Here is a 23,103-nt window from a genome sequence, read left to right as displayed (position 1 = left end):
TTCCAGAAGGAGAGGGATAAATTAGGGACTTAGAGGGATAAATTAAGAATTTGGGATTAACAGATATACATTACTATATATAAAATAGATAAACAACACAATGTCCTACTGTATAGCACAGGGAACTATATTAATATCTTGTAATAATCTACAATGGAAAAGAATCTGAAAAAAGAAACTATGTATATATACATATATAGCTCTGCTCCTGTAATGCGGAAGACATTTTGCTCCCTGGGTTGGGAAGATCCCCTGGAAGGAGGCATGGCAACCCACTCCAGTATACTTACCTGGAGAATCCCCATGGATAGAAGAGACTAGCTGGCTACAGTATAGGATAGAGGATGATTACAAGAGAGGATAGAGTATGGCTGGCTACAGTCCCAACGAGTCAGATATCACTGAGCAACACAGCAAATGTGTATGTATATATATGTATGTATATATATAAGGCTCCAGTACTCTTGCCTGGAAAATCCCATGGATGAAGGAGCCTGGTGGGCTACAGTCCATGGGGTCGCTGAGTCGGACACGACTGAGCGACTTCACTTTCACTTTTCACTTTCATGCATTGGAGAAAGAAATGGCAACCCACTCCAGTGTTCTTGCCTGGAGAATCCCAGGGACGGGCTGCCGTCTCTGGGGTCGCACAGAGTCGGACACGACTGAGTGATTTAGCAGCAGCAGCATATATATAATGTATGTTATAAAACACCAAGTCATTTGCTATACACCTGAAATCCTGTTAATGAACTATACTTCAATAAAAAATTAAATTAAAATTAAAAATAATTTTTAAACATTTTTAAATAAGTTATGGGGATATATCAGGCAACACAGGGAACACAGACAATACTTTATAATAACTGCAAATGTAATGTAACCTTTAAAATTGTGAATCACTATATTGTACAGCCATAAGTTATATAATATTATACAGCAACTCTACTTCACTAAAAGAATATAAAAGATAAAAATTTAAAAAAAAAAAAACCAAGAATTCCAGTTCAGTTCAGTTCAGTTGCTCAGTCTCGTCCAACTCTTTGCGACCCCATGAATCGCAGCACACCAGGCCTCCCTGTCCATCACCAACTCTCAGAGTTCACTCAGACTCACGTCCATCGAGTCAGTGATGCCATCCAGCCATCTCATCCCCTGTCATCCCCTTCTCCTCCTGCCCCCAATCCCTCCCAGCATCAGAGTCATTTCTAATGAGTCAACTCTTCGCATGAGGTGGCCAAAGTACTGGAGTTTCAGCTTCAGCATCATTCCTTCCAAAGAAATCCCAGGGCTGATCTCCTTCAGAATGGACTGGTTGGATCTCCTTGCAGTCCAAAGGACTCTCAAGAGTCTTCTCCAACACCACAGTTCAAACACATCAATTCTTCGGCACTCTGCCTTCTTCACAGTCCAACTCTCACATCCATACATGACCACTGGAAAAACCATAGTCTTGACTAGACGGACCTTAGTCGGCAAAGTAATGTCTCTGCTTTTGAATATGCTATTGAGGTTGGTCACAACTATCCTTCAAAGGAGTAAGCATCTTTTAATTTCATGGCTGCAATCACCATCTTCAGTGATTTTGGAGCCCAAAAAAATAAAGTCTGACACAGTTTCCACTGTTTCCCCATCTATTTCCCATGAAGTGATGGACCAGATGCCATGATCTTCGTTTTCTGAATGTTGAGCTTTGAGCCAACTTTTTCACTCTCCTCTTTCACTTTCCTCAAGAGGCTTTTTATTTCCTCTTCAGTTTCTGCCATAAGGGTGGTGTCATCTGCACATCTGAGGATATTTTCCCAGCAATCTTGATTCCAGCTTGTGCTTCTTCCAGAGGGAGTCACATTTCTTACCATTTAAAAGTCATCAGTCTCTTCTGAAATAAGCACTGTGTGGTGGTCCATAGAGAAATGGCCCAGACTCAGTGGATGACCCTGCTCCCAAAGCAGGGAGGAAACGGAATGACAGAGCTGTTGCCTCTCATGGATAGAAATGGCCCTGAGAACCAACCCCAACACAGGACATTATCATTGCGGAAGAAAATGGATGGAGGAAAACTTCTGGACAAGGCCGAGGAAGAAAAAGTATAGTAAATTAAAAGTAAAGCTGTTAAAGGAAAAGAGCAGAAAGAATAAGGTTGAATGGGTGTGTTTACAAAAGGTCTATAAATGAATAATAAGTTAACTAAAAAAGCAAGTCTAATTGTGTTTTGATTAAGCTATTTATTTAACTCATTACATCAGTCAATAAATATGTATTAAGCTACTACAATCAGGTTCTGTGAGAGATGGTGCATAAGATAGACACAGACCAGGCCCTTGTGGGGCTTATAGTTTCGAGAGAAAAGCATGTTAGAAAATAAACATCCAAGTGTACATCTAATGTTATTGAAGAAAAGTACAAGATACAGTGAGAGTTCACAGTGGAGTAATGGATTGGGAGTGAGCAAGGAAGAGCTCCCTGAAGAAGTGACATTTAGACAAGCCAGAAACGTGAAGAGGCAGTAATCGGATATGGAGAGGGCAGGGGAGGGACCCGTGGACAGGCTCTAAGAAGGAGCAGCTTGGTGTGTTCTAGAAATTACATCAAGGTCCACGTGTCTGTAAAGGAGTGAGCAAGAGAGAAGCATTTGGGAGCAAGAAAAGCAGGAGAGGCAGATGGTCAGGGCCTGTAGGATTCAAGGAGAGTTGGGGTTTTGCCTTGGAGATATTGGGAAGGCATTCTAGGTTTCAGCAGGAAGAATGACTTCAGATATGAGCAGTAGAGGTGCTGTACAAAGATAAGATTGAGGGGACACAGGGAGATGGGGAAAACCCATTAAATGAAATTCAGGGGAGAGGTTAAGTTTATTTGGACAGGGAAAATAACTCTGAACCAGTTCAAGAAATAGCAGATAAAAGTGTAATTTCAATCATGTGCTCCCTTACTTTAAAACCTTTCAGTGGTTTTCCATCACACTAGAATAAAAATCCAAACTCCTTACCATGGGCTACAGGACCTCAAATGATCTGGCCTCTACATCTCTCTAACTTTACCATGGCTACTCACCCCTCAGCTCACCATGCTGTAGCCCATCAGTATGTTTATTTTCTTAAACCTTCCAAGTTCTTTCATTTTTATCTGCTGCTTTCTTTAACTAAAGCATCCCATTCTCCCCATATAGCCTTAAGACTAGCTCCTCACCATTCACATCTCAGCTTACATCTCTGTTTACAAAATTATCACCGTGTCCCTTATCTAAAATTCATCCTAATATCTCTTGAGGGCAGGAGAATTGGGCGACAGAGAATGAGATGGTTGGATGGCATCATTGACTCAATGGACATGAGTTTGAGCAAACTCCGGCAGATAGTGAGAACAGGGAAGCCTAACATGCTGCTGTCCATGGGGTCACAAAAAGTCAGACACGAATGAGTGATTGAACAACAACAAATCATCTCTAGTATTTTCTATTTCTTTCACTCATTCAAAAATATTTTTCAAGCATCCTCTATGTATGAAGTACTGGAAGATACATCAGTGAACAAAACAGGAAAATGAAAATCCCTGCCTTTAGCAGGGATTCCAGTGGAGGGGAATGGTGAAAACAAAATATGCAAATTCAATATGTAAATCGTGGACTTCCCAGGTGGCTCAGGTGGTTAAAAAAATAAAATTAAAAACTCTGCCTGCCAATGCAGGAGACACTCCAATATTTTTGCACGGACAGAGGGGCTTGGTAGGCTATAGTCTACAGGGTTGCAAACAGTCAGACACAACTTAGCAACTGAACATGCATGCAATATGTAAGTCATAGGTGAATATAGAGTATGTCAGAAGGTCAGCAATTATGTTAGATCAAAGAAGCTATATAAAGAAAAAGGAAGAGGAATGAGAAGTGAACAGGGCAGGATGGAGTGGGTTGTAAGTTTTTAAAAGAGAGTCAAGGTGGGACCTCATTACTAAGAAGATACTGAGAAAAGATGAAGAAAATGAGAGTTAACCCATGAAGACTTTATAGTCTTCATTTTCTTTATAGCTTTTATTACAATTTTTATCATATTCGCTTCCTTGCTTTGTCCCATCAGGGCAAAGACCATTGTCTGTCCTGTTCATTCTTATATCCCTAGACCCTGGTACACATATTTTATGTAATGAGTCAATACATGAAAGGAAGCAAATGTCTAAAGTGCCCTCCCATCCACCTGCATTCCGATCAAGCAAAATCAAGATGGCTGATCAGAGCCAGTGGTGACAGGTTTCCAGGATGTCCAGTACTTCTTTGTCAGTTAATCGTGTTGGCTAAGGTTTTTGTCAGCCCACTAAACATTGTTTCCATTTTTCTGGTAACAAATTCTTCTTTCTTGTGAGACTCTTTCCTCTCCCACACCCCGTGAGCACCTCCCCAGGGGAAACAAATTTCCACACCTTCTGTGGCTGCACAATGGATCCTGGGATGGAGATTTGACCTAAGATCAAATCCGGGCTGTTATGGGTTGTTGAGCTATACCAACAATGTAAGATGGGGCCAACTTTACCCTCAAGCAGTAAGATCCTGCCTAAGAATAAGTCTATGCGGGGATTATTATTATTTAGTCTCTAAGTCATGTCCAACTCTTTTGTGACCCCATAAATAGCTTGCCAGGCTCCTCTGTCCATAGGATTTCCCAGGCAAAAATACTGGAATGGGTTGCCAGTCTCTTCTTCAGATCTTCCCAACCCAGGGATTGAACCCATGTCTCCTCCTTGGCAGTGAATTCTTTACCACTGAGCCACCACAGAGGCCCAAAGAATAAGTCTACACAGAGAAAGCAGTGATAAAAGAGGAGAAAGAAAAGTGGCTTTATAATTGCATGATAAGAACTCCTAGATCCATTCATTCCCAAAGCCAAATATACTCTTTGAACCTCCCAGTTAAGTGGGACCTCAAAAAAGGAGTCTTAATTTTAAGATATTTTGTTGTTACCTACAACGTCCTGAAGCTGAAGCTCCAATACTTGGGCCACCTGATGCAAAGAGCTGATTCATTAGAAAAGACCCTGACACTGGGAAAGATCGAAGGCAGGAGGAGAAGGGGAAGACAGAGGATGAGATGGTTGGATGGCATCACTTACTCAATGGACATGAGTTTGAGCAAGTTCTGGGAGTTGGTGGAGGGCAGAATGTGGAGGGCAGTTGCTGCAGTCCATGGGGTCACAAAGAGTAGGACACAACTGAGCAAAAGAACAACTTCCTTCGAGTCTATATTAGTATATCCATCAGACAGAAGTTTAGGAGGTATAATTAGAAAACTGAGAGGGAAATTTGTTTCTTCTTTAAACCCTCCATCTTCCAGCTGAACAAGTGTTGAGTTCATATCTAATAGCCTGGTGATAATGGAACTGTGAGAATGAAGATCTGTTCATTCAATTCATAAAATATTGACTGAGCATACACTATACCCCAGGTTCTGTGCCAGGAGGTGAATATAGAATGTTGCCATGGCAGCCAGATCCTTGTCCTTATTTGGGGAATATAAATAGTAATAAATTTTATGTGAGGTAATACAAATGGAGAAGCTCAGGGTGAAATGCATGTTCAAAGCAGGGACTCCAACCTGATCACCAAGGGTGAATAACATGGGATACACAGGGCAACTCTCAGAGCAAGGGCTGTTTAAGGCCTGACCTAAACTATGACTAGGATTATGTCAGAAGAAAAGGAATCTTTGAGAGAAATGAACCTCAAAGACCTAGAGCCAGGAATATCTTGTGTCAGAAGTGTTCTTTTGTAATAATATCAGAAGTCTTGGAAATGTCTTCATGGAATCACCTGTCACATGACCTTATCAAGGTCACACATCCAAGCTTCAGCATTCACACTTCAGTGCCCCTTCCCTCACAATTTTATCCTACATTCTATCTTTTGCCATTTCTTTATTTAACAGATACAATGAGGATGGATCATAATTACTGATAACATTATTTAATAGTCTTATTATAAGGCAATACATATGATCACATTTCTATCAAATAGCTGTAAATGTCTTAACATTCAACTGTGTTTAGAACTTTATTGAAATAATTTCAATCTAATCCTCCCAAAGATGAGGTTTCAGCTGCACGGCATGTAGTTTAAACTTGATAAAGATTGTGCCTTATACCCTCCATAGAACATGATAATCATAAATTCTTATAATAAGTTTCTGTAGAGATGAAGTGGTTGTTTTTGTATAACAAGATCATATATCTTCCAGCTGGAATAAAATGAGATTCTGAAAACAAAGTTATTGTGTTGTTAAATGGAACATAGAAAAGACATTTCTCCTCCTCAGAACATTTGTTATGAATTTAAACAGAAAATATTTTTATGGGAACAGCAATAATAACTTATGAACAATTCTATTCCATGAAGTCTTTTTTTTAATGAATCAATATTATGGATTACAAAGAACATTCTTCTCACTTGATATGTTAATGTTCCATAAAATACTTTTGACTTGAAATATTGCATCACAACTTTCATTTCGCTGGGTGAACATCAAATCATGTTAACTTTGTGCAAACCACGTATCTATTTTGTAATGGAAGATGATTATTTCTCATTTGCTAAAAGTATATATTCAAGAACAAAAAAGAAAAGCTTCCCAAAGGCTACACTGGCACACATTTAGCCTTACTACAAACATTCTATGGTCCTTAAAGCGAGCAAATCACCAACCAAATTGGCAAACGTTAATATTGCTGTCTGCTTTTCATAGAGAGAAGTGTTTTGTTTCTGTTGGACACATTTTCAGGAAATGAGGTAATGCTCAATTTTCCCCTAGGAAAGTGAGCCTGGGGCATGCTCAGAACTGGCTTGATGGGTCCATTGTTTGAAGGTAGAGGGAGGTAGTAGGTGGTATGATGAAATCAAGATAAGATTGAACTCAACGGCAATCAGCATGAATGTTCAAAGTCAATGACGTCAATTAGATTTTACAGAAGAAATGACTGTTGCTTGTGGCTTCAGGATTAATAAATCATTATGGATCCTACAGGTCTTCCTTCTCTTCTCTCTATCTGACTCTTCCTATAAAAGGTAACTTCCCCTGGGTAACCTGCACTCCAGTATTCTTGACTGAAAAATCCCATGGACAGAGAAGCCTGGCGGGCTATAGTCCATGGGGTTGCAGAAAGTCGGACACGACTGAGCGACTGAGCGAGCATGCATGGGTAACCTGGAGTTGCTCTCCTCTCCAAAAATGACAGGCAGGGAGTGAAAGGCTTTCAGATACAATATTCTCTACACTGGTTATAAAACATGAACTGAATGTCTTTCAGTATCTACTGCTTGAAGGCAGTCAAAAAAACATATTAAGTGAATTGACAGATTGTCTCCATTTATGCCCATATATCATATTATATGTTTACGATCACAAGCAATTTCACCTGAGACTAAAGCTCTCCTTCCTTCCCTGAAGTTGTAATTCTTAAAGTGTAAGGGAAAGGAATTACATTCCTTGAAAGTCCTACCCATTTTCTGTATATCAAGTAAAAAACTTAGAAGTTACTAAAAATCTGGGCTTTGAGAACTTCCTGAACTTTCCCCTCATACCTGACAGAAAGAATAGCCCTCAAAGGGACTAATTCACATGCAGGAAGAGTTTAAGCCCTAGGAGAAATTTGACTTAATGAAATCGCTCCAGCATGCCAGAAATGCTTTGGAAAATATTTTATTTTTTTTATTGCTTGCATAGCAGCCAATTATTTTGTAATTACTAATTAGTTCGCTCTCCCTCAGCTTCATCTCCCTGCTCTGCCTTGATTGATGAGATGCATTTTATCCACTTTCCATAGCAAAACCACCTTCTAGAAGATTTTGCAGAAGTGCTCACTTATCTCTGTGACAATGGGCTGATTTTTACAAATTAAAACACCTTAGGGGCTTTCCTGGTGGCTCAGAGGTAAAGAATCCATCTGCTAATTCAGGAGACGAAGGTTCGATCCCTGGGTGGGGAAGATCCCCTGGAGAAGGAAATGGCTACAAATTTCAGTATTCTTGCCTGGAGAATTGCATGGACAGAAGAGTCTGGCAGGCTACAGCTCATGGGGTTGCACCGAGTCAGACACGACTCAGTGACTAAAACAACAATAATTCCTCTGACAGCCAGGAGCCCAGTTTCAGTGCAGCTCTCCATCTGGAACCCCTCTGAATCAACACTACTAATAACTGATACTAACAGAACACTTGGACAGTTTACCAAATGTTTTCACGAGTTTTATCTTATTTAGTCTTACCAATGGTCTTCTGAGAGAGATACCGCAGACCTGGCAATATTCATTCTTTCAATCATTTGTTCATTCTTCTCAGATTTGGAGGAGGAAGATGAGACATTAAGGAGAAGCCTTGTAAGAACCCAGATCTAGTTTCAAGTTGAGAGACGTGAAGCAGGGATTTCTATAGCAGGCGCTCTCAACAATACCACCCTCCAAAAGGGAATTCAAATTCATTCAGTGTTTGACATAACCTTGGGCGTCCCTGGTGGCTCAGATGGTAAAGAACCCGCCTGCAATGCAGGAGACTTGGATTTGATCCCTGGGTTGGGAAGATCCCCTGGAGAAGAGAATAGCTAACCAACTCCAGTGTTCTTACCTGGAGAATTCCATGGACAGAGGCGCCTTGGGGGAGCCACAGTCCATGGGGTCACAAAGAGTTGAACATGACTGAACAACCAACACTTCACTTTGGCCCAAGTTATGGCCAAATCATTATCATCTTTTACTTAGACTCTGCAATTCTGGCTGGATGTTTCTCCCTGCCTCTCTCTTCCCTTTCAGCAGGTACTGCCACTGTGATCTTTTTATATCATTTATCAGATCATTTCACTTTCTTACTGGGAAACTTTCACTAGCTTCTCCTTACTGCACATAGGATTAATCTAAATTCCTCACTGTGGCTGCCAAAGCCCTCTGAGATCCATCTCCCTAAGATCTCTTTAACGGCAGGTGGTGCCAGCTGTGTGGGTCCTCTCTATTCAGGAGACACCAAGCTCATCTCACCTGAGAGCCTTTACACATGCTCTTCTGTTTGCCTAGACCATTGGTCTCCAAGTCACATGTCACTTTCTGGGCTTTCCTTAATCAAAATAGCCTCTCCAGACACAGACATAGAGAACAGACTTGTGAACACAGCAGGGGAAGGAGAGGGTGGGATGAATTGAGAGGGTAGCATTGAAGCATGTACATTACCATAAGTAAAACAGAGAGCCAATGGGAATTTGCTATATGATGTAGGGATCTCAACCCGGAGCTCTATGACAACCTAGAGGGGTGGCATGGAGTGGAAGGTGGGAAGGAGGTTCAAGAGGGAGGGAACACATGTATACCTATGGCTGATTCATGTTGATGTATGGCAGAAACCAACACAACATAGTAAACCAATCATCCTCCAATTAAAAATAAATTAATTTTTAAAAGCTATGTAGTTGTGGACTCAAAACTGCCTCAAAAACAAACAAACAAACAAATAGCCTCTCTAATCACTCCCTATTACTGTATCTCCTGGCTCTATTTCTTGATAGCTTAACTATTTGAAATCATCTGACTGTTTTCTTCTCTCTTTTCTCTCTCCACATGCTGGCTTGAGGAGAGCTGTGGCCTTGACTCTCCTCATCCCTCCCATCCTTCATCCCTAACATCTTGACTAGTATTCAATTAACTCTCAAGAAAATATTTTGACTGAACTAATGAATACGTGATAGGCACTTTTTATATCTATGCTATAGATCTAGCTAGTTAATTGTATGGATAGAAATAATGTAACTTATTAGCTTCCTATTGATGGACAAATGAGGGTGCCATTTTGTGTTGTTATAAACCACATAGAAGCAAACAAATTTGTTCTCATCATACCCATGTGTATTTGTACAAATGTTTCTGTAAGATCAAGTGGGGCTTCCCCAGGGGCTCAGAGGTAAAGAATCCACCTGCAAGGCAGGAGTCACAGGAGACAGAGGTTCCCTCCCTGAGTCAGGAAGATTCCCTGGAAGAGGGCATGGCAACCCACTCCAGTATTCTTGCCTGGAGAATCCCACGGACAGAGGAACCTGGTAGGCTACAGACCATAGCGTCACAAAGAGTCGGACATGACTGAAGTGACTTAGCATGCACAAAGGATGCAGATTTTGAATTTCAATAGCTACCAAGTTAGTAATAGAGTTATTCTTTTAAATTTTCTTTGGTATATCAGGGCCAATCATATGGAGGGGGTTTTTGTTGTTGTTTTTTCTAGATTTGTCATTTCCCCCACTACCTTCTTTTTTATAAAACCTCCTGTTAATACCTACAATGAACGAAATAGGGATCTATCAAAATGAAAGATACATCAACTTTTTATTTCATCTTGTGTCCAAAATTCCACAGTGACAATTGAGAATTTTTCAACATGATTCCATATCATGCTCAAGGGTAGCACATACTTATTAAATCCTGTGCAAAATTTAACTTATAAACACTTTTTTTTATGAGAAATCTGTAAGAAAATTTAGGCATTTATTAAGTCTGCTGTGGCTCTAAATCTTGGGCTTCATTAAGCTGCCCAGTCAACACTTAACAGTACATATTTAAATCACTTGGAAAGACTTAGAGTTGTAAATCTGATTTTTCTTGCTTTTATAATTATCCCCCCACCCAAATTGACTGAAGAAGAAAAGAAACTGAACTACTTGAAGAATTAACAAAATTGACTCCATTATCTTGCCCAATTAACTCTTCTTGTTTCTGCAGCTGAGGAGATCACCTCAAGGGCCTTGTCAATCAGTTTTAAATCTCTCAGGTAAATCCAGATTCTCATTTAAAGTAGTCAAAAGAAAATTAAGCTTCCATATGGCTTCTGCTTGTCCTGCTGGGAGAACTGACTTGTTCAGATTTCAGTTTCTCCATCTCTTTTCATGAGAAGTGTTTTTAAATCTCAGAGTAGTGGAATCTTTTTGCGACTAGATTGATCTCACTTTGGAAGAAAGTTCTCTGTAACTTGACTGAGGTTGCCTGTTGGAGGCAAAACAACAATCACAACACCTTAACTCTTCTTCGCCTTAATGTATCCCCTTGTGATCATGTGTTTGGCACACAATGGGTGAGCAACACTATTCTGAGTTGGCATTTGTGATATAAACATTACTGCTCACACCACAAACTTGAAGTTAACCAAAATTCTAATCAACTGTTTGCTCCTTTCTAAAGAAGATAAAAATAAAGACAAAGGTTTCAGTACTCAATATTGGATTCCTATGTGAGACATATTTTTTAATATTGAACTTTTTTAAATTTCTCAAAAAAGTTTTACTCACAAGTTATTCAGTTGTAAATTCATATTCTTAATAAATAAATATTCTAATTATTCTTTAATCTTCCTTTGCTCTACCTGAGCCAAAAATGTGGTTGGTTGTTTATTGTTTTTCTAAATGTGTATATTCTGCACTAGCAGTCATCACCAAATTAACCAGTTCAAAATTGGTTGGGCCTTCCATGGCCACATGTCTTAAATTTTATTCTCTCCTGTTGAGTGAAAACAAAAATACAAGTAAATCACAAGTCACCCCAAAACTGCCCCATTGGCAGGAAGAGTCACACTGGAGAAATCCCAACATTCCAAAACTATCTTGTGTTTAAAGACTTCCCTGTAGGATGTTGAGAATTTGCCACAACTGGGAAAGATGTGAGCTGAATTTCCTTTGGTAATTAAAATTAGCTGTTTATTCCATAACAATACAAAAAAAAATCGAAGAATGAGTTCCTTTGAATATATATAAAAATACCATCCTCCATTTTCTGAGAAAAGCCCAGAAATTAAATTTTTCTCTATTATTAAAGTTTTGACTGATACGAGAAAATGATCCTTCCCATGAGCTGCTGCTGCTGCTATTGCTAAGTCGCTTCAGTCTTGTCCGACTTTGTGCGACCCCATAGATGGCAGCCCACCAGGCTCCTCTGTCCCTGGGATTCTCCAGGCAAGAACACTGGAGTGGGTTGCCATTTCCTTCTCTCTCTCATGGGCTAGAGAAGTCTCCTTCTCATGAGCTAGAATTGTTTTGTTCATCTTGAAGGTAGACCAGATGCCTCTCAGATTCTTCCTTCATTTATTTGTCCACCTATGATGTGAGTTTGTGTCACCCAACAGGCATTTGCTAAGCATTTATTGTGTACAAACAACATACAAGATGTCCTGAGGTATTTAAAAAGAGAAGGTCTTTGAGGAACTTACTCTACCTGTTTTGGGGACAATTTTACTCATGTACACACAGTGTGAGTACATGCCGCTTAAATTTCCCCAGCCTTATCAGCTGTCCAGTTTTCACCTAAAAGTTGTCAAACACCTTTCTTTTTTCTTTTGCCCCAAAGCCCTGATATCACTGAGTCCCAAGTCCTTATTAACTGCCAGTATTATATCAGAGACTCAACTTTTTCACTATTCTTGAGACCAGGTTGATTTTTTAGATAGGAAAATTATTGAGATCTTACCATTTGATCCTTACAACAGTACAGTGAGCCTAGGGACATTAATCTAATTATTTATTCATCTTCAGGAGCTTTTTTTTTCCTGAGCTTATAGTACTCACAGGGCTGAGAGTCTAATGAGAGACTGGCAGTTCTAACAAAGTGGGAACAGCAGGAGCTTTAAGAACCATAGAAGGCATCTCTATTTCAGGGAAAGGTGTCATGAGCAGGGAGGCTTTGGGTGACACTGGCCCCAGGTACTGGAGTGGGTTGCCATTTCCTTCTCCAGAGGTGGGAGCAGGAGCATGCAATGATTGACTCCATGGAGAAGGGGGAGGAGAAAGAGTGAAAGTGCAATTCAAAGGAAACAACAATTACTCAACAAGTATTTGTGTTAGACACTAGAAACCCAGTGGTGCCAATATAATGCATTAATGATGCTGGTGTCCAGGACTACGAAGGCAAAGAACAGATCATAGCATAGCAACAGCTACTTCTGAACCCCATTCTGTGCCAGGTGATGTTCTAAGCACTTATTATACTACTTAATTTTCAGAACAAAGATGAGGAAACAGAGAGGACAAGTTGCTTGCTGTGACCACATACCAGTTAAAGAACAGAACCACTTCAAAAAATTTTTTAAAGAACAAAAACTAAAAAAAAAATTATCTGACCAGTGACCTGAGCATTAAATCCCATATGTGTTTACTTTTTCATTACTATCTTTTCTCATATTTGATAGGTTTATTTAAAACCTAATTTGTTGACAAGGGTGCTAAGACAATTTAATATGGGATAAGGTATCTTTTCAACAAATGACACGGGGAAAAATGGATACGAACATGCAGAAAAATGAAGTTTGACCCCTATCTCATGCCATATACTAAAATTAACTCAAGAATATACCTAAATGTAATAGCTAAAACAATAAAATTCTGGAGGAAACAAAAAGAATAGAGCCACTTCCAATTCAAGCCAACTCTTAACCATGAAAAGATAGTAGTAGCCTCTCCCCTCAAACCAGACAAAAACCAGGAGTGTGTGCTCACAGTGACAGGGAAGGAATGGATAGATCCGGGAAATTTTTTATTAAATAATTAGTAAGATTTAACCAGAAAAGGAGAGGGGGCAAATGTGTGCCAAGGAAAGTAACTCAGCTTCTCAGACCACTGCACACACCACCAAGTCTATATAAAAGTGCAACCCTGAGCTCTTATAGAAATGAAGCTGCAAAACATTTCAACTCTCATTCTAAGAACAAAGACAGTCCAAAGGAAAGTTTTAAGAAAAACAGAATTAAATTTGTACCTTTAAGAGATTATTATAGCTGTTGAATAGAGGACACACTTGATGGAGACAAGAGTGAGTACAAGAAAAATACAGCTGACTTTTGAAAAACATGGTATTAAGGGTGCACAGTAGAAGTTTCCTATATAACTTACACTTATCTCTCCACAGATGCAGTTACTTTGTATCTGTATCTATGGGCTTCCCTGGTCACTCAGCTTGTAAAGAAACTGCCTGCAACGCAGGAGACCTGGGTTCGACCCCTGGGTTGGAAAGATCCCCTGAAGAAGGGAAAGTCTACCCACTCCAGTATTCTGGCCCAGAGGATTCCATGGACTGTATAGTCCGTGGAATCACAGAGTCAGACACAGTTGAACGATTGAACGGCAGCAACAACAACAAAATAGAAAACCTAGGAGGTCACCCTGATAAAGGAAGCATAGGAACAGAAGCAGATTTTCAAAGACAGCATGTCATGATCACATGGTTCCATTTTGTTGTTCAGTTGCTCAGTCGTGTCGGACTCTTTTCAACCTAATGGACTGCAGGACGCCAGGCTCCCTGTCCTTCACCAACTCCCAGAGCTTGTTCAAACTCATGTCCATTGAGTTGGTGATGTCATCCAACCATCTCATCCTCTGTTGTCCCCTTCTCATCTTGCCTTCAATCTTTCTCAGCATCAGGGTCTTTTCTGTGGTTCCATTCAGCTACAGTAAAGGGGGTGTGATGTGTAGGTGGGTTTATGGGGGATGGGACTAGTGAGAAAAAGGCAGGTCCCAGTACATGAAAGGACTTATCTGTTAAGATAAAAAGTATAAAGTCCCTCTGAAATCTGTTCAGTTCAGTCACTGAGTCATGTCTGACTCTTTGCGACCTCATGAACTGCAGCACGCCAGGCCTCCCAGTCCATCACCAACTCCCAGAGTCCACCCAAACCCATGTCCATTGACTCGGTGATGCCATCCAACCATCTCATTCTCTGTCGTCCCCTTCTCCTCCTGCCCTCAATCTTTCCCAGTATCAGGGTCTTTTCAGATGAGTCAGCTCTTCGCACCAGGTGGCCAAAGTATTGGAGTTTCAGCTTCAACATCAGTCCTTCCAATGAACACCCAGGACTCATCTCCTTTGGGATGGACTGGTTGGATCTCCTTGCAGTCCAAGGGACTCTCAAGAGTCTTCTCCAACAACACAGCCCAAAAGCATCCATTCTTCAGTGCTCAGCTTCCTTTACAGTCCAACTCTCACGTCCATACATGACCACTGGAAAAACCATAGCCTTCACTAGATGGACTTTTGCTGACAAAGTGATGTCTCTGCTTTTTAATATGCTGTCTAGGTTGGTCATAATTTTCCTTCCAAGGAGTAAGTGTCTTTTAATTTCATGGCTGCAATCACCATCTGCAGTGATTTTGAAGCCCAGGAAAATGAAGTTAGCCACTGTTTCCCCATCTATTTGCCATGAAGTGATAGGACCGGATGCCATGATCTTAGTTTTCTGAATGTTGAGCTTTAAGCCAATTTTTTCACTCTCATCTTTCACTTTGAAGAGGCCCTTTAGTTCTTCTTCACTCTCTGCCATAAGGGTAGTATTATCTGCATATCTGAGGTTATTGATATTTCTCCCGGCAATCTTGATTCCAGCTTATGTTTCTTCCAATCCAGCGTTTCTCATGATGTACTCTGCATATAAGTTAAAGAAGCAGGGTGACAATATACAGCCTTGATGTACTCCTTTTCCTATTTGGAACTAATGTGTTGTTCCATGTCCAGTTCTAACTGTTGCTTCCTGACCTTCATACAGGTTTCTCAAGAAGCAGGTCTGAAAGCTGAGATGATACTAAAGGCTTTCTCTTTGTATAACTTGTATTTTTGTGTAATATTTTAGAACTTTGAAATAATTTCAGATCTATAGAAAAGTTACAAAGGTAGGACACAGAGTCATTGCATATCTCTCATCCAGTTTCCCCTAACAGTAACATCTTACATAATCATGGCACCTGGGTCAAAACTAAGAAACCAACATTTACACATGACTACCCACTAAAGTTCAGGCTTCCCTAGCAGTTCAGATGGTAAAGAAATCACCTGCCATGCAGAAGACCCAGGTTCAACCCCTTGGGTCAGGAAGATCCCCTGGAGAAAAGAAATGCTACCCACTCCAGTATTCTTGCCTGGAGAATTCCATGGACAGAGGTGCCTGGTGGGCTATATGGTCCATAGGGTCACAGAGAGTTGGACACAACTTAGCGACTAACACTCAACATCTACTAAACTCCAGATTTTATTCAGATTTCACCTCTTTCTGCACTAATGTCCTTTTTCTGTCCCATAATCTCCTCCAGGATAGCACATTATATTTTCATCGTCAGTCTCCTTAGGCACCTCTTGGCTGAAGCACTTTTCCCATCTTTGTTGTTTTGCATGATATTGACAGTTGTGAGGAGGACTGGTCTGATGTTTTGTACACTGTATCTCAATTTGGTGTGCCTGAAATTTTACTCATGATTAGATTAAGATGTTACAAGATTTTAAGAAAGGGAATGCAGCTGATTTTGTTTTCGTTTAGGAAGTTCACTCTGGATATTGAGAGAGAACTAGAATGTTGGTTTCTAACTCAGTGATGATGATTTTTGCAACATGAGACTTGAGGTGATTTCTGAACTTTCATCTCTGTAATTCTTTCATCTTGTTTCAATCCTTTATATGGAATGCAGGTCATTTTATTTTTGAAAAACAAAAGAGTGATTTTTCTTTCAAAAGAAAAACTGGCAGCAAATAAATAACATGTCAACAGTGATTAATTCTGAATGATTAGAATATGGATGACGGTTATTCTCATCTCTTGGATTTTTCTCTATCTTTAAAAATGCCAAAAGTTTTCAAAAAAAGGAAAGATAAAAATGATCCTTGAAAATGAGGAAAATGGAGAAGATGGGGAGTAGAGGACCAGATAAGAGACTAAGGCAAGAAACAGTTCAGGTGAGAGAGATGCTGGAAGCCTGAACTCGACAGTAAAAAGATGGAAGAGATAGTAAATGGAGTCCAGAGGCATGGTGACTGATTGGATAGGGTGCTCAGGAAGAGGGAAGAATCTCTGGTTTCTGGCGTTCCAGTTCATGGTGGTAATGCCATTCACAGAGCCAGGAAACTTCAAAGGAATAGCTGATTGGTGAGCAAGGAGTGACTTTCGTTTTAGACACGCAGGCAGAGGAATGTCACATCTGACACTATTGACTTCTCTTCATGTCTTTCTGAATTTATGTTTTTAGACAACATTCTTTATATTTTTCCTCCATCAGATACTTATTCAGTATCTTTTTCTAAAATTCTCATTTATGCCTCTTGAGAACCTGTGCATACACGCTAAGTTGCTTCCGTTATGTCCAACTCTTTGTGACCCTATGGACCACAGTCTGCCAGGCTCCTGTGTCGATGGGATTCTCCAGGCAAGAATACTGGAAATGTGTTGCCATGCCCTCCTCCAGGGGATCTTCCCAACCCAGGGATCAAACCCACGTCTCTTACATCTCCTGCACTGGCAGGCAGGTCTTCACCACTAGCGCCACCTGGGAAGCCCAGGTATTCCTAAAATAGTCATTGTTCAGCTTGTACCCCTTATGTTTCCAGATTCATGACTGCTAATCCTAGATTCATTTAATAATTTTAGATTGTTAAAACTAAGAACTCAAAGAGGTACATCACCATTGACAAAACTACAGATTTTATTCAGATTTTCCCAATTTTTAAATGAACATCATATTTTTTCTATTCCAGGGTCCTGTAGTTTTCTCTTTTTCTTGTGGAAAAAAGCAGAATGCAAAGATTTCATTCTTTGCCATTTCTCAGAAATATGAGCTTAGGACTAAATCAAACACTTTGAAGATGTTTCTTCATGAAATGAGAATGGTGATAACACCAGCTCTGCCTTATTCAGAGTGTTTTTGTGAGAATCACAAATGTGGAGTATGGACCCTTAGTCTGTTTGAGCTACTAAAACAAAATACCAGATTAAGTGACTGATGAATAATAGGTATTTCTTTCTCACAGTTTGGGAAACTGAAAATTCAAGATCTGGGTGCCCACATGGTCAGGTGAGGGCCCTTTTCCAGGTCAGACTTCTCACTGTATCCCTCAGGAGGGCAGCAAGGGGTGAGGGAGTTCTCTTGGAACTCCTTATAGGGGCACTAATGCCATTGGTAAGGGGTCTATCCTTGTTGTTGCTGTTGTTCATTTGCCCAGTCATGTCTGACTCTTTGCGACCCCGTGGACTGCAGCATGCCAGGCCTCCCTGTCCCTCACCATCTCCTGGAGTTTGCCCAAGTTCATCTTCATTGCATTGGTGATGTCATCCAACCATCTCATCCTCTGTCATCGCTTTTTCTTCCTGCCTTCAATCTTTCCCAGCATTAAGGACTTATCCAATGAGTCATCTGTTCACATCAGATGGCCAAAATACTGGAGCTTCAGTTTCAGCATCAGTCCTTCCTGTGTATATTCAGGGTTGATCTCCCTTAAGATTGACTGGTTTGATCTCTTTGCTGTCTCCTGGACTTTTTGATCTCCTGGACTTTCAGGAGTCTTCTCCAGCACTACAGTTCAAAGGCATCAATTCTTTGGCATTCTGCCTTCTTTATAGTCCAGCTCTCACAACTGTACATGACCACTGGAAAGACCATAGCCTTGACTATATAAACCTTTGCCGGCAGAGTAATGTTTCTGCCTTTCAACGCACTGTCTAGGTTTGTCGACACTTTCCTGCCAAGAAGCAGTCATCTTCTGATTTCGTGGCTGCAGTTACTGTCTACAGTGATTTTGGAGCCCAAGAAGAGGAAATCTGTCACTACTTCCACCTATTCCCCTTCTATTTGCCATATAGTAATGCAGCTAGATGCCATGATCTTAGTTTTTTTAATATTTAGTCTTAAGCCAGCTCTTTCACTCTCCTCCTTTACCCTCATTGACAGGCTCTTTAGTTCCCCTTTGCTTTCTGCCATTAGAGTGGTATCATCTGCATATCTGAGGTTGCTGATGTTTCTCCAGCCTATCTTGACTCCAGGTTGTAACTCATCCAGCCTGGCATTTCTCATGATGTGCTCAATGTATAGGTTAAACAAACAGGGTGACAGCTGACAGCCCTGCTGTACTCCTTTCTTGCTCTTGAACCAATCAGTTTTCCATACAGGATTCTAACTGTTGCTTCTTGACCTGTATACAGGTTTCTCGGGAGACAGGCAAGATGATCTGGTGTTCTCACCACTCTAAGAGCTTTCCACAGTTTGTCATGATCTACACAGTAAAAGGCTTTAGCATAGTCAATGAAACAGAGATAGATGTTTTTCTGAAATTCCCTTGCTTTCTCTTTAATCCAGCAAATGTGGGCAACTTGATCTCTAGTTCCTCTCCCTTTTCTAAACCCAGTTCGGACACCTGGAAGTTCTTGGTTCACATAATGCTGAATCCTGGAATGTAAGATTTTAAGTATGACCTTACTAGCACAGTAAATGAATGCAGTTGTTCGATGGTGCACATTGGACATCATTGGCACATGGTACTACCAAAATACTACCCTTCTTGGGAATTGGGATGAGGATTGACCTTTTCCAGTCCTGTGGCCACTGCTAGGTCTTTCAGATTTGCTGACATATTGAATGCAAAACCTTGATGGTATCCTACTTTAGGGATTGAATAGTTCTGGAATTTCATTTCATCCACTAGCTTTGTTAACAGCAATGCTTCTTTTTTTTTTTTTTACAGCAATGCTTCTTAAGGACCACTTGACTTCACACTCCAGAATATCTGGCTCTGGGTGACTAACCACACCATCATAGTAATCCAGTTCATTAAGATCTTTTTAATACAGTTCTTCCATGTAATATCTCTCCATCTCTTCTTTATCTCTTCAGTATCTACTAGGTCTCTACCATTTTTATCCTTTATTGTGCCCATTTTGGGTGGAATGCTCCCTTAAGGTTTCCAGTTTTTCTGAAGAGATTTCTAGTCTTTCCCCTTTTGTTGTTTTCCTCTAGTACGAAACACTGCTCATTGAAGAAGACCTTCTTGTTTCTTCTAGCCATTCTTTAAAACTCTGGATTTAATTGGATGTACCTTAGCCTCTCTCCCTTGCTTTTCGCTTGTCTTCATTCTTCCACTATTCTTAAAGCCTCCTCAGATCACCACTTTGCCTTCTTGCTTTTCTTTTTCTTCGGGACGGTTTTGTTCACCTTCTCCTGTACAATGTTACAAGCCTCTGCCATAGTTCCTAAGGCACACCGTTATCTAGATCTATTCTTCCTAGCTGCTTCCTAGGATGTCGACGTTCATTCTTACCATCTCCTGCTTGACCATGTCCAATTTTCCTTTATTCATGGACCTAACATCCCAGATTCCTAAACAATACTGTTCTTTGCAGCATCAGATTTTACTTTCCTCACCAGACACATCAACAGAGTGTCATATCTGCTTTGGCCCAGCCACTTCATTCATTCTGGGGCTATTGGTAATTTTCCTCTGCTCTTTCCCAGTAGCATATTGGACACCTTTACACCTGGGGAACTCATTTTTTTGGTGTCATATCTTTTTGGCCTTTTATACAGTTCATGAGGATCTCACAGCAAGTATACTGGGACGGTTTGCCATTCCCTCTTCCAGTGGATCATGTTTTGTCAGAAACCTTTGCTATGACCCATTTGTCTTGGGTGGCCCTGCAAGGCATGGCTCATAGCTTCATTGAGTTATGCAAGCCCCTTTGCCACAAGGCAGTGATCCATGAAAAGGGCTCTGTCCTTATGACCTAATAATTTCCCAAAGGCCCCACCTCTGTGTACCATCACCTTCAGTTCAGTTCAGTCACTCAGTCATGTCCGACTCTTTGCGACCCCATGAATCGCAGCACGCCAGGCCTCCCTGTCCATCACCAACTCCCGGAGTTCACTCAGACTCACGTCCATCGAGTCCGTGATGCCATCCAGCCATCTCATCCTCTGTCATCCCCTTCTCCTCCTGCCCCCAATCCCTCCCAGCATCAGAGTCTTTTCCAATGAGTCAACTCTTCACATGAGGTGGCCAAAGTACTGGAGTTTCAGCTTTAGCATCATTCCTTCCAAAGAAATCCCAGGGCTGATCTCCTTCAGAATTGACTGGTTGGATCTCCTTGCAGTCCAAGAGACTCTCAAGAGTCTTCTCCAACACCACAGTTCAAAAGCATCAATTCTTTGGCTCTCAGCTTTCTTCACAGTCCAACTCTCACATCCATACATGACCACAGGAAAAACCATAGCCTTGACTAGACGGACCTTAGTTGGCAAAGTAATGTCTCTTCTTTTGAATATGCTATCTAGGTTGGTCATAACTTTTCTTCCAAGGAGTAAGCGTCTTTTAATTTCATGGCTGCAGTCACCATCTGCAGTGATTTTGGATCCCCCAAAACTAAAGTCTGAAACTGTTTCCACTGTTTCCCCATCTATTTCTCATGAAGTTATGGGACCATCACCTTAGGGGGTTAGATTTCAACACATAGATTTGGAGCAGACACATTCAGACCATAGCAGGTAACCTGAAATGCTTTAAAATGTTTAAAGCTACACAGACATGGGCATATGATCTTTCAAGTTAACGCTGGCTCTCATTCACTGCTAACAGGAATAGAACTAATATGTGGGTGACTGACAAGATCAGATAATCAAAACGTTATGTATACTTGGCTTAGAAATGTATTATTGAAGCATGTTTATATTTAAAATATGGATGTGTCTGATATTCTGGCAATTTAGTTCAAACAAAATAATGATGCCCAGCTGAAGATCTAGAGGTGCTAAGATGGCCAGTCTCCTCTTTCTGACCCCTGCTCCACTTTTCTTTGTAAACCAGTCCATCCTGGGAACAAGCAACCCAATTGCCATGGTCCTTTGCCACCAAGGACACTTACCTTTTCTTTCATATTCCCTCTAATGGCTTCAATATATGGGTTTCAATAAATAAATAAATAAAACACTCAGTGAGGTACAAAATAATAGAGGAACTACATGGAAATTCACAGGTACTATCTTTACCTGTTTAAACTTGCTCCTGAAAGCCAAATTAAGCCAAGTTTTACATAAGCTTCTAACAGATGGACAGCAGAATGTGCTTGCAGCAATAAAGTGAATATCATCAGAAGAAAACCATTTAATATCTGCAGTTCACCACCACGTCAGCCTCCTCACTCACTTCCCTCTCTCAGCCTTTGATCAGCAGGATAGTTCCTCTTAAATGACTCTGTATCAAACGGAACAATATCTAAGATTTCAAGCTGAACTTACAACCTGTCTCAAGCAAAGGTATGAAATTTACAGCAATAGACTTTTATTCTAAACCAACCCGAGGCTTCTTCTCTGGTTTATTGTCATATTTTTCCCTTTGTCTCATTTTTCTTAAACCTAATTTTTACTTATTTTGATCTTATACTATATGTGCCTTCACAAACTATCCTTAGAAAGTACTCTTTTATGATATGCATCTTTGCAAACTATCTTCATACAGCCTTTTAAGAACAGACAAAATAAAATAAATAAATGATTAAAACCAAATAAATGAATAAATCTGCCTTTATGTTCACTTTTCTTTTTAAAAATTCATCTTTCCCAGAGAATTCCTCGGTGGTCCAGTGGTTAGACTCTGCACTTTCCCTGCAGAGTTCACTGGGTTCAATCTTGGTCGAGGAACTAAGATTCTCACAAGTGGCGCAGCCAAAAAAAAGTTCACCTCTCCAAAGCATGAACCCTACATAGAGTTTTCAGCATACTTCTGTGCCTGCCCCACCTCTCCAAATACATACACATACCAAATACATACATATGTGTATATAATGTATGTGTATATACATATGTGTATGTATACATGTGTGTTACTATATGTACACGTGTGTGTGTGTGTGTGTGTGCTCGTCACTAAGTCGTATTAGACTTTTTGTGACCCTATGGACTGTGGCCCACCAGGATCCTCTGTCCATGGGATTTCCCAAGCTAAAACACTAGAGTGGGTTGCCATTTCCTGCTCCAGGCAATCTTCCCCACACGAGGATCAAGCCCACAGATACTGCATCTCCTGCATTGGAAGGGAAATTATTTAACACTGAGCCATTTGGGAAGCCTTACATATATATATATATATACATTGCACATACACATATGTACTTACATATATATGTAATTCCCTGTCTGAGTACTACGTACTGTTCACCTTCACAAATGTTATCTCATTTAATCTGCTCAGAAAAATTAAATAAATCACTTAATTACATTGAAGTAGTAATTCATAGCCTGGTTTGAACCCTCATCTATCTGATGCAAAATCATATGGAATTGCCACCATTTTCGCCACCTTTCTGATCTCTGTAGATTCG

Source organism: Budorcas taxicolor, chromosome 12 (assembly GCF_023091745.1).
Source record: "Budorcas taxicolor isolate Tak-1 chromosome 12, Takin1.1, whole genome shotgun sequence".
In the NCBI taxonomy this organism is placed as follows: Eukaryota; Metazoa; Chordata; class Mammalia; order Artiodactyla; family Bovidae; genus Budorcas; species Budorcas taxicolor.
Note: the sequence above shows the minus strand (reverse complement) of the source record.